The 13186-nt window shown below is 45.3% G+C and overlaps 1 protein-coding gene across 6 annotated transcripts in view; it reads left to right on the forward strand.

Annotated features, from left to right (window-relative positions):
• Nucleotides 1–13186, forward strand: part of AOPEP (aminopeptidase O (putative)) — a 354788-nt gene that overhangs the window by 282242 nt on the left and 59360 nt on the right. The window lies entirely within an intron of this gene.

Below are 13186 nucleotides of genomic sequence, written 5' to 3' on the forward strand. Positions count from 1 at the left end.
TGCTACTAGACAAAAAAGAATTAACTTCTTTGTGGGTAAGACAGGAATAGTAATATTTACCTGTGTCACAGGGATATTATGAATAATAGCGCAGTGATTCCTAGGTGTGGTCCTCATTGGTGGCTGGTAGTATGGTGCTTGGTTTTTATTCTAACTTTCCATCTGCTGAATTATATTAAAGAAGCTACATGAAGTTCATTAAATACTTACCTAATATTATTTTCCCATAAGTAACTGCTGTAGTTTTCACAGAGATGTTATATAAGTCTCTAAAATTGGGGGAGGGGGGGTGAGAATGGGTCTGGAAGGATAAGTGGTCCATGAAACAGTATTTCTATTAAAAGATGTCTCTCTCAATGGAAAAAATTGAGAATCCATTCATAATTTTCATTTAACACTGAGATCTTTGTATAAAGATGGTACAGAAGTGCAAAACATTACTAAAAAAATGTGACCTACCCGGATGGAGAATCCTTTCACATGCATCTAAACATAAAATATGTTGTAATGTGTTACAACTTTTTCAGGAATGTTCCACTTCACACCAACTTACTACTACTTGTTGTTTGTGTTGCGGTAGCATTTAGGAGCCACAGGCATAGCGATTCAATAAAAGGTCTATAGCAGTGAGTCTTAAAATTCTGGTCAGCTGACTCAGATTCATGGGGCTTTGGCCATGGGACTAAAAATTATAGTGTAGATGTTTGAGATGGAACATACTCTCTGAGACTCTCCTTCCTGGAAGGTCTCAAAACTCAGGCTCTAACCTGAGCCTGAATATCTATGCTGCTGTTTTTAGCCCCATCCCTACCCTGATCTAGCTCTGTAAGCGTGAGCTTAAGCTCTGAGGGTATGTCTACACTACAGCACTAATTCGAACTAACTTAATTCAAATTAGTTCATTCGAACTAAGCTAATTCGAACTAGTGCATCTAGACCTAAAAACTAGTTTGAATTAGCGTTTTGCTAATTCGAACTAGCATGTCCACATGGAGTGGACCCTGAACTGAGGTTAAGGACGGCCGGAAGCAGTGCCGGCAGGACATCAGATTAGGACTTAGAGCGTGGAGCTGCTGTCTCAGGCTAGCCGAGGGCTGTGCTTAAAGGGACCCGACCCCCACCCCGGACAGACAGTTCTCAGGGGTTCCCCGCTCGCTTGTCTAACTCGATGAGGGACAGCAAAGCAGTCCTGTCTTGGAGTGCCCTGAATGCCCACACTTGGCACATCACAGCACTCGGCCATCAGCCCGGCTGCACTTGCCGCAGGTTGCCATCCGGGGGGGGGGGGGGGGATTCAATCAGGGGGCTGCAGGAGAGGAGACCGCAGAGCCACCCCAGTCCTCCTCATCGGGGGCTCGTACCCCATTCCTCCCTCACCTCCTTCCACTTATCCCTCCCTAGCCCTCCTTTCTGATGTACAAAATAAAGGACATGTGTGTTCAAAAATAGAAACTCTCTTTATTGAACAAAACTCGGGGAGACTGGGAAAAGGAGGGGGGAGAGGGGAAGAGAGAGGGTGGGAGAGGGGAGGGCAACTAAAATGACCAGGGGTTTGGAACAGGTCCCATATGAAGAGAGGCTAAAGAGACTGGGACTTTTCAGCTAAGAAAAGAGGAGACTGAGGGGGCATATGATAGAGGTCTATAAAAGCACAAGTGGTGTGGAGAGGGTGCATAAAGAAAAGTCCTTCATTAGTTCCCATAATAGAAGGACTAGAGGACACCAAAGGAAAGGAATGGGTAGCAGGCTTCAAACTAATAACAGAAAGTTCTTCTTCACAAAGCAAAGAGTCAACCTGTGGAACTCCTTGCTGCAGGAGGCTGTGAAGGCTAGAACTAGAACAGAGTTTAAAGAGAAGTTAGTTAAATTCATGGAGGCTGGGTCCATGCAGTGCTATTAGCCAGGGGATAGAAATGGTGTCCCTGGCCTCTGTTTTGGAAGGCTGGAGATGGGTGGCACGAGACAAATGGCTTGGTCATTGTCTTCAGTCCATCTCCTCCGGGATAGCTGGCGTTGGCCGCTGTCGGCAGGCAGGTTACTGGGCTAGATGGACCTTTGGTCTGACCCAGTACAGCCGTTCTACGCTCAGGGTCAGGGGTCTCACTGGACCACCTTGAATTTCATGCGCACCTGCTCCTGGGTGGCCAGGCTGGAAGCTATCCTGCCCTAGACAGTACTTTCCTGTGCCAAGTGCGGAGGTCATGGATGAGGTCCACGATGTCCGCACTAGACCAGGTGGGCGCCCGCCTCTTGCGGCCCTGGGCAGGCTCCTAGGAGCCACCAGCCTGGTCCCGGGAAGAGGCGGAGGGCTGGATGGCAGCGGGTGGCTGGCTTGTGCTGTGCCAGGTGCAGGGTCTGCTGGCTGGGTGCTGGCAGGCTTGCACCTGGCACGGGCACCGTAGCCAGACCGTGGCCCTTTAAGGGCTCCAGGGCCGGGAGGGGGGCAGATGAGTTTCCCTGGTGGTGCCCAGAGTGGCCACCAGGGAAAGTTGGGGAGGGAAGCCTCCCACTAGTTTGAATTAAGTGGCTACACAGCCCTTAATTTGAACTACTTAATATGAACTAGGCGTTAGTCCTCGTAGAGTGAGGTTTATCTAATTCAAATTAAGCGCTCCGCTAGTTCGAATTAAGTTCAAACTAGCGGTTTGCCTGTGTAGCGCCTATCAAAGTTAATTCGAACTAACGTTTGTTAGTTCGAATTAACTTTGTAGTGTAGGCATACCCTGAGTGTTTGTCTGTACTACAGCATAAGATTAATCCCCCTTGGTCTATCCAGTAATTCATTAACCCAAGGCTCAGACGTAGAGTCCTAATTCCCTACAAGGCTGGAGGCTCTGAGCTTTAGTTAAGTGGGGACTTGGAGGCTGAGCCCTTTTGCTTTCCAGTGTAGATGCAGCCCCTCTTGACCTATGTGCTGGGAGTGAGACTCCTCAAATCAACATTAACCTATACTCTTCTGCAAACACCTGTTGGTGAGTTTCTTTGAGGGCAAACTCGTCAAATTTTGCGAAGCAAGCTGGTTCCTGGTAACCGGGTGGGCAGTAAAGTTTTCCTACATGTCTCACAAAAGTCATATGTGGGTCCTGCAGCTTAATAGGCCTAGGATGGAAGTTTTCATACCTTAGCGTAGTATGGGATGCCGCAAGCCCAAACAGCAGCTGCAGGCTTTATCATCGTTAACTTGAGCTGGGAAACTACTAAGCAGTAAATAGATTTGACTTTGGTCTCAGCCGATAAGAGTGATAAGAATGGCATTGAGCCAGGTACGTGCACACCTGGTAAACAACAAGGCTACGTCTACACTGGCCCCTTTTCCTAAAGGGGCATGTTAATTTTAAACTTCGTAAGAGGGAAATCCCCGGGGGATTTAAATATCCCCCGGGGGATTTAAATATCCCCCGGGGGATTTAAATAAAGATGTCCGCCGCTTTTTTCCGGCTTGTAGAAAAGCCGGAAAAAGAGCGTCTAGACTGGCCCGATCCTCCGGAATAAAGCCCTATTCTGGAGGATCTCTTATTCCTACTTTGAAGAGATCCTCCGGAATAGGGCTTTATTCTGGAGGATCAGGCCAGTCTAGACGCTCTTTTCCGGCTTTTCTACAAGCTGGAAAAAAGCGGCGGACATCTTTATTTAAATCCCGCGGGAGATATTTAAATCCCCCGCGGATTTCCCTCTTGCAAAGTTTAAAATTAGCATGCCCCTTTCAGAAAAGGGGCCAGTGTAGACGTAGCCCTATAGTATAATTAGTGTAGAAAGTCCCACCCCATGCTGAGTCTCAACTGGGGCCCCGACCTTGAGGGCTGACCAGGATTCCCCCACGCTCGAGTCACCTCCACTGCGGCTGGGTGCGAGGTAACTGGAATGGGATCTCTTGCAGACCTGAAGGGACATAAGCATTCCAAAGAGCTTTTTATTCTTTCAAGCATTCTCCTGTAGTGCTTTCGCTTGCTAGAGTGTACCCTGTGAAGTGTAGTAGCAGTGGAGTAGTAAGCTTAATAAAGTACATTAACCTTAATCGGCTCTGTGTTGAAGCAAATCTACAGTAAAACTCCAATGGTCCAGCATCTGATGGTCCAGCACCATCAGGAATCCAGAAGTGCTCCGGGCAGCCGGACCATTGGAGCTGCTCTTGCTCCAGCTTCCCCGATTCAGCCGCTGCTAAAACTGACCAGTGGCTGACTCCAGGAAGCCGGAGGCAGAGCTGCTCTGCCCCAGGCTTCCTGGAATCAGCCCCTGGTCAGTTTCAGCAGCGGCTGACTTAGGTACACCTGGGACAGAGCAGCTGGGGTGCTGCCGGGTTGGTCTCGTAGCGCCAAGGGTTGGCGCTACTGGATCAACCTGGCAGCGCCCCAGCTGCTCTGTCCCAGGCATCTGGATTCAGCCGCTGTTGAAACTGACCAGTGGCTGACTCCAGGAAGCCGGAGGCAGAGCTGCTCTGCTCCGGGCTTCCTGGAATCAGTCCCTGATCAATATCAGCAGTGGCTGACTTGGGGACGCCTGGGGCAGAGCAGCTGGGGTGCTGCCGGGTTGGTCTCGTAGCGCTACCGGACCACCCCCAGCAGCACTCCAGCTGCTCTGCTGCAGGCATCCCCGATTCAGCCACTGCTGAAACTGACCAGCAGCGTCTGAATCAGGGACACCTGGGGCAGAGCTGGACTATTGGAAGGGGGGCTATGAGGGGTCTGGGGTGGCATCCTCCCCCCACCCCAGACCCTTCATAGCCCCCCCTTCCGATACTCTGGCAAATGTGATAATCCGGCACCCCCTGGGTCCTAAAGGTGCCGGATTATCGGAAGTTTACTGTACAACCCTGTTGGGCCCTGGCCCTGTGAATTGACACCACAGTGCACCATGTTCTTAGGGCTAGAGTGTGTCACATTTCAGAGGGGATGCTAGGCACTCTGGGACATGGTTACTTTGACTTAGGTCTGTGGCTGCTGTGTGGGCTTCACTTGTTAAAGCGTGCCAGAGCTCTGGGTTCAAGTATGGGTTAGAAAAGTTTTAACGTAGTGTAGGGTGACCAGGATGACCAGTTTTGTTTTAATAGGGGCTGTCCTTCTATTTGGGATTTTGCCTTATATAGGCATCTCTTATCCCTCCATCCCAATTTTTCACACATATCTGGTTATTCTAACACACGGGTGGGCAAAGAAGCCTCTGCATGCTGGATCTGGCCTGCCAAGTCAGTGAATCTGGCCCATAGCTGCCCCACTGCTCCCCCGCCCCCAGGCCAATCAAGACCTGAGGAAAAGCATGAAGTCTCCTCCCCTGGCCTGGGGGTGCTGCATCAGAGAAACCACTGGCTCTCACCCACAGGCTCTGATTGACTTAAGGGTGGGTGGAGCAAGTAATGTCTCCTCCCACAGCAGTGCCTAGAGGGAACTGCCAGCTGTTTTTAAAATAGCTGGCAATTCTCTCTAGGCGCTGGGGTTGGGCGGAGCAAAGACTTCACATGCTACTCCACCCCCAGACCAGTCAGGGTCTGTGGGCACGGGAGCATGAGAAGTCTCCTGGCCCTGCCCCTTTCATCTGAGGTCCCACCCCTTCTGCGGCAGCGTGGGGCCACTTCAGAAACTTCTGAAGTGGCACCCTTTTAAAAATTATTGCCCACCCCTGCTCTAAAATAAAGTTAAAATACCATGTAAACACTCAAGGCCAGAGTTCCCTAACATAGGTCAGCTGACTAGAGTCCTGCTAACCCTGGACTTAGGCTACGTCTACACTGAAATATAAGACTCAGGGTACGTCTAGACTACAGGCTTTTGTCGACAGAAGTTTTGTCGACAGATACTGTCAACAAAGCTTCTGTCGACAAAGAGCGTCTAGCCTACATTCAGTTTCTGTCAACAAAGCAAGCTGCTTTGTCGACAAAACCCTGTAGTCTAGACACAACCCTAGATGCAATAACACCTTCTGTCGACAGAACTCTGTCGACAAAAGGCATTATGCCTCGTAAAATGAGATTTACCAGCGTTGACAAAACTGCTGTTATGTCGACAGAACTCAGAGGTAGTGTAGACGCAGGTATAGTTTTGTCGACAAAAGTGGACTTTTGTTGACAAAACTCTGTAGTCTAGACACACCCATTGCTGTAGATTTTGGTAGATTTAGTGTTTCCGGGTTCATGCTGGCGTAGTCACACTGCCTTCTAAAACTTGGGTTTATAGTTGCTGACCCCAGATCATTCAGCATTGCTAATCCAACTATACTCTATTAGAGACACCTTCTGACTCAGGTCTGTTGCTTCACCTGCATCCACATTGAAGAGTGGCAGGGTTTGAACTCAGATTTCATCTCTGACTCCTACAAGAAACTTAGGACCCAGGTCCTCCTTGTTTGTTGACCCAGTTCAAATGGAGGTGGTAGTGGTGTAGTTGTTGTGCAGTGTGGTCATTTCCAAAAGGCATGTCTGTAATTGAGGAGAGGAGATCCATTGGTCCCAGATGGAGAAAACTTTTGCTTATTGAAAGATTAGTAGCTTTGTTCTCCTACCATCATTGCATGGTGTTTCAAAAACAGATGAGCAAGACAATCCCTGGATCATGAACTTGGTTTTTACGCCTTTTCTTAGAAGAAAAGAATGAGAAAATCAGAGCAACACATGCTAATATTTGTGAAAGTCTCACAAATGGCAATCAGACTCCAATCAGGGTTTTAGTTGAAGGGAAGCCATATGACTCACTGTTACAGAACATATAAATTGATAGGGCAGAAGGGAAAGGAAACTCCCCTTCTAAAATGTTTAGCATTGAGCAAAGTGCAAATAAATCTATAAAAGGAGTAAGATTTAGTGCCCTGTCTTGATTTGTCTGTGAAGCCTGGTATTCTGTAATTAATGGGCTAGTGGATTCTGTTAATTAAATTTAGGATATATTGAATGAGATACTTGGGACTATTTTGAAAGACTTGGGAGTAAGATCGACTCTGCTCCATGCTGTCTGTTTTTTAAACTGAAAATAGTCTACTAAGTGAGATTCATTAGAAATCTGAGAGAATTTAGAAATAAATTTGATTGGCTGTATTATAGAGTAGGGATGTTTAAATTCTGGGTAATTGTGTAAACACTGGAAACCTGTGTGTATGGGTTTCTGCTTCTGCCTGCTGCCCCATGCTGTTGTATCTGTATCAGAGGCAGCAGTGGATGGTGGCAGCCAGCTCCCAAGGAGTGGGAGCCTGCATGTAACTGAACGTTAACCAATAAACCCAGGATTTTTGGTTAACTGTTTATATGGTTATGAACTCGCATCTCTAACAAAGCAAGGATTGCTTTTCAGACTAGGGAGTAAAAGGTTAACTGGTTATTCTCATACTTATTTGGAAACAGGCTAGCCAGGGTGACGGGGGACTGGCCAGCTAGAGCAGTCCCCCGTGCACCCACAGCCACACGATTAACCAGTTAAACGATTACTATTGTATTGTTTAATCCGTTAACTTTTTTAATGGATATTTACATCCTTATTTCAGACAGTCTTGTACTTCAATTTAAAACAGAGGTAGAATGCCTACCATCTGGTTTTGGTACAACATCTCAGTCTGGTAACTTGCAGCCTTCAATTAAATGTGCTGTGTGTGCGTCATTAGTTAGAATATTTATTCTTAGTAATGGAGGGGCACTTTATCTTCTGTTGTATGTTCCAAGTTAAATGATTATTTTATTTTTAATTTCTTTGTGCTTCATCTGATTTGCAGCTGTTGTGGTTACAATGCATTGATAAGTATAGCATGATGCACTTACTTAAATCAGGCCAACCTACAAGTAGTTTTCTGTTTGGGGAAAACTTAATCAGGGATGGCTTTTAATATATTTTGTTACTGTATTTTAGCAGTCATCTGTTCCATTGCTATGTGCTCCAACATATGGAGAGGAACACAGTATATTTTTAGAGACTATGAACAAAGTAGAAATTTTTTGATGGCAACTCATCACTACAAGAAACAAAATGTCTGTCTGCCAGAGGATCATTTTCATTGCCTAAGTTTATATGCTATGTCTCTTCTGCTCCATTTGAAAAGTTTAGTTTAGCCAGTATGCACTATTTGAATACAAAAGAATCTGCATTTTCCTAACTCAGTTACATTGATTAAACAAATCTTAAAAATTAGTTTATGTATTAATATTTGTCCATCTCTGGCATTGTAACAGGAGAGAAAATATCCTTCTGCTATCCATCCATCTGTAACACAACCTATTTTTTATGCTTCTTGGTTGCTGTTAATGGTTAAACTATGCAGGGGCCGACAGCCTTGGCAGGGCCACGGCTAACTGTGTAACACATAGAATTTTGATCAGTTACACCATTCATGTTTGTATACATTTGTTTTACATCCTTAATTTCAGCTATGACCATTTATATCACCTGAGGATACCCCTAGCAAATTTCAGTGTTTACTGTTTTATAGATATTGACTGAACTGGACACTACAAGTGCTTACTGTTGCCTAAGGTTTTCTTTAAGGAAGTGATAATTTTCTAAAGAAGGCAAGAGTGCAGGGAAATCAGATTTCTCTTGATTTATTAATGGATAAAAAAAACTTAAAAAAAATCTATCTATATTTCAAGGAATGTGGACTGCAGTTTTGGGGGGGTGGATGGACAAACAGTATTTAACAGCATATTAATTAATTAATTGAGGGTAGACAAATACTCAAATACATTCACAGTTCATACCAACTCTTAAATGTATAACAGTAAAATAGAAATGTGGAGCATCGAAACTGCAAAGGATCCTCCTTCTACTCTCCCACCTCCCCCCCACTCCATTAGTGAAGCCTGGGAACCATCAATTATTTTACTTCCCTTCCTGATTCTCTGCCTTCCTTCTGGAAGCTTCTTACAATATCTAGACTTGTTCCTTAATTTTTTTTAAATGATTTAGACCAGGATGGGCAAGAGGTGGCTAGGGGGCTGGATGTGCTCTTCCAAGCTGTTGGATCTGGCCTGTGGCCGCCTTGCCAGCACCCTTTCTACAAAGCAACTGCAGCGCCTTTAAATAGCAGGCTGCTAATTGCTCTGCGAGATGGGCAAGGAGAAGAGAGCATCCCACGCTGTCCCCGACCCTTAGCAAAATCCCCAAGCTCCTATTGGCCAGTTCTCAGCCAATAGGAGCTGAGAAATTTTGCTGAAGGCAGGGTCAGTGTGTGAATGAAGCCCCCTCCCTGTGCTGGAGCAGAGCCACATGGAGCAGCGCCTTCCTCCCTCCCCCTCCTCCACAAGCAGGGAATATCTCTCTGGTTCATGCAAAGCTGTTGGCTGGGGGCCGCTTAGGTAAGTGCCTCTCAGCCAGAGTCTGCCTCTGGCACCCCAGCCCTCTCTCTCCCCAACTACCTGCTCCAGGCTACCACCCAAACCCTTTGTATCTCCTCTCCCCACCTTCTCCAGATCACAACTCTCTTCCAGAGTCTGCACCCCCTCCAACACTCTTCCCTCCCAGGCCAAAATCCGTTCCTGTACCCATAACCCCTCCCTGACCCTGCATCCATTCCCCTACCCCATGTCAGCACCCAAACCCTCTGCACTCCCTTTTCCCCTTTCTCCTAGATCACAACTCCTTCTCACTCTGCAACCTCTCCTACGCTCCTTCCCCAGGCCAGAATCCTCTCTTGCACCTATAACCCCTGCTGGACCCTGCACCCCAAGCTCCTACCCCAGATCATAACCTCCCCCCTGCACCCAAATTTCCTCTGACCGCACACTCCCTCCTGCACCCCAGTCCTCTATCTCAAGCACCCTTCTACACTCCACCTGCTGTCCCAGACCCACCTACTGTACCTCCTCCACAGAAGTGCGGCCCTAGACCACTTTCCAAAATCTTGGCGTGGCCCCCCCCCCCATTACAAATTATTGCCCACCTGTGATCTTGCAACTCTCTAGAGATTTCACATATGGCCACAGTATGAATGTTAGCCAACTTGTTAAAAATATAAACACAACTTTACCTCAAGGCTCTTTTCCTAGTTAAATTGCAGTGAGATTTTACAGTATAGACTTAATACAGTTGTCAGTTTTTCCATATCTCCATCACAGTATAATAGTTTCTTACACATGTGTAGCTCCTAAGGTACTTGGATTACAAATATAGCCAGGGGTCTATTCAGCCACTTCTGAGGTGGAACATGGCATTGTTTAGCAATGTCCATCAGCAGTGCCCAATGTACTTAAGTCAGGGTAAAAAGAAACTGCATCCAATTAAAATAAAAAGGGGAATTTATAGAGGCAGATTGTCATTACCTAGACTAGATTTTAGTAAGGATGTTGTCATGCATAATAAACCTACTTTTGCAAATAGTAAATTGAGATCTTACATTGACATTGTAGTCATGGCCAACGGGAACAACAAGGGTGGTGCTTAGAAGAGTCCAGAGCCAGGTAAATGCTCCTCAGCCCTCTCATGCCCAGACCCCCAGACCCACCTTGCTTCTGCACCCATTTTGTCATCATGAGTGGCTGGCTGGTGATGCACAAAAAGATCTGCTTTGAGTGGGGTGGGCTGTGGGCGAAAAAGCTTGAGAACCACTGCTTTATAGAATGTGGGAGATCTTTTGTAATCTGTATATCAGACATTTGGTAATAATTTTAGATAGCAAGAGTGATTATCTTCTTTATGGGCTATAAATAAATAAGTCTTAGATACCTGAAGGATAGCATGGAACTTTCCATTTCTATGTTGTTATCTTTCGGTCCATACACTCTTCCAATTATTATATTGCTATTTGGGGTCTTGCATGAAATGAAGTTTTTGGACAGACATAAACATCTCACAAATTACAGACCTAACTTGCATCCTTGGTGGCAGTCTGTGGACAGGCCAACAAGTAAAGCAGTTGGATGAGGTGGTTCGATGATTCCTTACTCTGTGGTAGCTCCTACATCACTTCTCTGCTGAGAGTAAGCAGCCTTCAAGGCTGTCAGTCAGGTACTTACATTTTATTTATGGCAATATTTTCTGAATCATTATAAGCCTATGTTGATAGTATTTTAGACTAGCATAAAAATCAAACTTTCTGTTTTATGGTGGAGACTGTTATTTGCAAATGAAGTAGATTTATCTTTTTACTGCCTTGAGCAAGGGAGCCTTTGCTGAACAGGGGGAAGAAGGGAAGTCCAAAATGTATGTGTCCCTACTATTCTCTGCTTAGCCATTGGTCGGACAAAGAAATGTGGAGCCAGATGCTTTGCTAATGGATGACCCCTTCCTACCCATTGCCTATTTAAACTAAGCCTGGACTTTTCAAAAGCTTCTTACCTTATACTTACGCTGTGGTTTAAAACCCACAGCAGTGTGTCCTAGATCCCCAGGTCTGTACACTTAAATCTTGTGGGCTTGCACTGTGGAGCCAAAAACAGGAAGGAGGGCTTCAGAGTTCAAGCTCTAGCCAAGCTGCAACATCAACACTGGTTTTTTTGTTAATCACCATTGAGTATTCTCTCCAGCTGTAATGCTGGAAACAGATTACTTTCAAATGGTCAGAAGTAGCCTTCTGTGTTTTCTGGATAGATGACTTTCACATTTGTGCTGTTTTTTTAAGGTAGGGGACTGAGGTCATGTTTGTTTCATTGCCTTTAAGCAATACTAGTTTCCTTCTATTGCAAGGTGTGAACTGCATACATTTAAATATTTGTTTTAAAATAAATCCATCGTTTTACTTGCCTCATGCTCCATTTAAGTCTCCAGTAAATTATGCCTTGAAATTCATGATGTGCATTTAAACTGTCACATTAAAAAAAAAAAAGTCAAATCAGTATTTTTAATATTGAAACAGACCAGTATAGTTTTTTTTCCTTAAGAAAATAATTGTGTGATCTGGCCTACATGTTAGGTTAGTAATGCCTTTTATCTAGCTCTTGCAAAGAGGGTTGAGACATGATGGTAAAAACCCCAAGGTGACTTCTTTTGTTGTTGCTGTTTTGAGACTAGAAAGAAATATTTTTTCTCACTTGTACTAAAGCTCTGTGTGGGAGCCCCCTGTGCCCAGACAGAGCTTCATTGAGTTCTAGGAGCTCTGCATTGATTCAGGGCTCTGGCCTTTTGTGCAGGATCGGGGCCTAATTGAGGATTGAACTTGTGTGTGCAGTTGGTTCAAACTCTTAGCAAGGTCAGCTTTCCCCTTGGGAGATGACTGGAAAGAAAAGAATGGTTTTAAGTGCTGTTGACTCAGAAAAATCACTACAGACAGGCGAAATGCACACATGTAAATTGAATTCCACAGTAGTATTGCAGAATGGAATCTGAGTTTGAGGCTATAGATTGGGCCCCTTAGACAGTTGTCCCTCAGTTGAGAAACAGGCCCCACACTCTGAGCTCTTTAATATCTTCCTCTTGAATGCTCCTGTCCTTTCTGACCAATCTAACTACACATAAATGTAAATATACATTGTCTGCATCTTATCCTGACTTCAGACTGTCAGCTGCAAAGAGCCAGAAGTCTGGCTTTTTTATTGGGTGTTGAGCCACTCCAGCAAATAGCATTTGTCATTAGTGAAGGGACAACAAAAATAGGGCTTAGCAACAGCTAGCCGGCTTCTGGCACTGCAGAGTTTTACCGGCAGAATTTGTTTTAAAAAAACCTTCTATAGGGGTAACTTTTTGCCTCTTACCCCATAACACACACAAGGAAAGACTGTTTCAGAATATGGTTAAAGGAAGCATAAAATAATTATGGTAATTGTCTGAAACGAGGGGGAGGGGTATTTGAGGATGGAGGGGCAGTATTTCTGTTAAGCTATTGTAGGAGCCTCTTTGGGGGTTTTCCCCTCTAACAATTCTTGTGGGTTTAGTAAACTTTCGTTACCTATTTGTGTGGCCAACAGTGACCCCTTTCCATGGATTGGGACAGCTGGGGAGAAGAACTGAAGAATTGTTTTCCAGGTTGAAATGAGTAAGGAGCCAGCTAGAGACTTCAGTCTCTGCCATGACATGCTGGCATTGATATTAAACAGAGAATTGGGAGTGGTCCTCTGATTAGTGACTTAGGTATGTGTGGCTGCTTTGTGCTTCCTGTAAGAACAGGGCTTTCCGTGGTAACATAAGCTGCTGTTGTGTAAAAATGTTCCTGAGAGATGATCCTTAAATCCTGCAGGAACCTTATACTTAGAGGCTCAAGAATATATTTCACTCCTGTTTAAGACTTGTGTGGTTCTTCATTGAACTAAAATAGTTCTTTTGTGAGATGAAGCAGCTTGACGCTG

This window comes from Pelodiscus sinensis, chromosome 6 (assembly GCF_052426305.1).
Source record: "Pelodiscus sinensis isolate ZL-2025 chromosome 6, ASM5242630v1, whole genome shotgun sequence".
NCBI classification, from domain to species: Eukaryota; Metazoa; Chordata; order Testudines; family Trionychidae; genus Pelodiscus; species Pelodiscus sinensis.